The following is a 3,080-nucleotide window of genomic DNA, read 5'->3' as shown; positions in this document are numbered from 1 at the left end:
TAAAGTTCATACCGTGGCAGTGTAATTTTAAAAACCGAAGTTGTTGTAACGCTGTCACTCGACCCTCACCTATATAACTCCTTGGTTGTTAAATTAAAGTGAAGGAATTCTTGCTCTGACAAGATAGTCTTTCAGAGATTTGTCCTTTCCATAAGCAATCATTTGGGGGATTTTGTAATATTTCCGAGCATGGCAATTATCTCGTTGTTATCAAAGTTGGCCATTGAGTTCTCATAAGAACGTTCTTTTTTTAGTAGTTTATTTGCAAGACAATAGATGCCAACCGGACACGTGTAATTGAACACGTAATTACCATATTTTGTTGTTAGCAGTATTCGCTTGCGTAATAACACGTGCTGACTAGTAACTGATTTGGAGTAAACTTCGCTTAGGTTTGGGAAGTTATCCCCGGTTGAGTTTTCTTGTTAACAAATCGAGTAAGCTTTATCTGGATGAACACATCCGAAAACCATATATATGGAGTAAAGTTCATACCATGGCAGTGTAATTTTAAAAACCGAAGTTGTTGTAACGCTGTCACTCGACCCTTACCGTATATAACTCCTTGGTTGTTAAATTAAAGTGAAGGAATTCTTGCTCTGGCAAGATAGTCTTTCAGAGATTTGTCCTTTCCATAAGCAACCATTTGGGAGATTTTGTAATATTTGCGAGCATAGCAATTATCTCGTTGTTATCAAAGTTGGCCATTGAGTTCTCATAAGAACGTTCTTTTTTTAGTAGTTTATTTGCAAGACAATAGATGCCAACCGGACACGTGTAATTGAACACGTGTAATTACCACATTTTGTTGTTAGCAGTATTCGCTTGCGTAATAACACGTGCTGACTAGTAACGGATTTGAAGTAAACTTCGCTTAGGTTTGGGAAGTTATCCCCGGTTGAGTTTTCTTGTTAACAAATCGAGTAAGGTTTATCTGGATGAACACATCCGAAAACCATATATGTGGAGTAAAGTTCATACGGTGGCAGTGTATTTTAATAAACCGTAGTTGTTGTAATGCTGTCACTCGAGCCCTACCGTATCTCCTTGATTGTTAAATTAAAGTGAAGGAATTCTTGCTCTGACACACGGTGGCTGGTTAAGGCCATTGTTGAAAGCTAGATTCTTTTTCCTTCAGAATATTGAAATTAAGTATAGAACAAATTTCATAATTTTGTTAATCTTTTGAATGTGGAAATTGAGGGGTGAAATTGTTATTCTGTAGATATAAATTCAACATTGTATTGGTATATTTAAACTTACATCCGTAAATTTACACTTATAACTGTAAATTTACAGTTACAAGTGTAAATTTACAGTTTATAAGTGGAAATTTACAGTTATAACTGTAAATTTACAGTTATAACTGTAAATTTACAGTTATAAGTGTAAACTTACAGTTGAAGTGTAAATTTACAGTTTGTAAGTGTAAATTTACAGTTACAAGTGTAAATTTACAGTTACAAGTGCAAATTTACAGTTATAAGTGTAAATTTACGGATGTAAGTGTAAATTTGCAGTTTGTAAGTGTAATTATACCAATACATTGTTGAATTTATATTTACAGAATAATAATTTCACCACTCAATTTCCGCATTCAAAAGATTAACAAAATAATGAAATTTGTTCTATACTTAATTTCAAAATTCATAAGGAAAAAAAATCTAGCTTTCAACAATGGCCCTAACCAGCCATCGTAGATTGTTGAAAGCTAGATTTTTTTCCTTGTGAATTTTGAAATTAAGTATAGAACAAATTTCATTATTTTATTAATCTTTTGAATGCGGAAATTGAGTGGTGAAATTATTACTCTGTAGTATATAAATTCAACATTGTATTGGTATATTTACACTTACAAACTGTAAATTTACACTTAGAACCGTAAATTTACACTTATAACTGTAAATTTACAGTTACAAGTGTAAATTTACAGTTTATAAGTGTAAATTTATAGTTATAAGTGGAAATTTACAGTTATAACTGTAAATTTACAGTTATAAGTGTAAACTTACAGTTGAAGTGTAAATTTACAGTTTGTAAGTGTAAATTTACAGTTATAAGTGGAAATTTACAGTTATAACTGTAAATTTACAGTTACAACTGTAAATTTACAGTTATAAGTGTAAACTTACAGTTGAAGTGTAAATTTAAGGTTGTAAGTGTAAATTTACAGTTTGTAAGTGTAAATATACCAATACAATGTTGAATTTATATACTACAGAGTAATAATTTCACCACTCAATTTCCGCAATCAAAAGATTAATAAAATAATGAAATTTGTTCTATACTTAATTTCAAAATTCACAAGGAAAAAAATCTAGCTTTCAACAATCTACGATGGCTGGTTAGGGCCATTGTTGAAAGCTAGATTTTTTTCCTTGTGAATTTTGAAATTAAGTATAGAACAAATTTCATTATTTTATTAATCTTTTGAATGCGGAAATTGAGTGGTGAAATTATTACTCTGTAGTATATAAATTCAACATTGTATTGGTATATTTACACTTAAACTGTCAATTTACACTTATAACTGTCAATTTACACTTATAACTGTCAATTTACACTTACAAACTGTCAATTTACACTTATAAACTGTAAATTTGCAGTTATAAGTGTAAATTTACGGTTGTAAGTTTAAATATACCAATACAATGTTGAATTTATATTTACAGAATAACAATTTCACCACTCAATTTCTGCATTCAAAAGATTAACAAAATACTGAAATTTGTTCTATACTTAATTTCAATATTCTCAAGGAAAAAAAATCTAGCTTTCAACAATGGCCCTAACCAGCCACCGTACTTTACCGTACTGACAAGATAGTTTTTTAGAGATTTGTCCTTTCGATAAGCAACCATTTGGGGATTTTTGAATATTTGCACGATATTATCGTTGCCCCCTATAAGGTTTCCGTGTTTAATTAAGATCTTTTTAAGATTCGGTGTAGCAGGGTTGAAAGTGGTGACAGAAAGGGATAATTTTCTTGGATGTTTTAGATGTTCTTTCCTCGATACATCTTTCCAAAACAAATCATTTTATCTCACCTTGCAGCAAAGCACGTTTTTCACCCCCGCGTT

This window comes from Montipora capricornis, chromosome 2, assembly GCF_036669925.1.
Source record: "Montipora capricornis isolate CH-2021 chromosome 2, ASM3666992v2, whole genome shotgun sequence".
NCBI lineage: Eukaryota > Metazoa > Cnidaria > Anthozoa > Scleractinia > Acroporidae > Montipora > Montipora capricornis.
The sequence above is the reverse complement of the archived record's forward strand: the minus strand, read 5'-3'. Positions refer to the sequence as shown.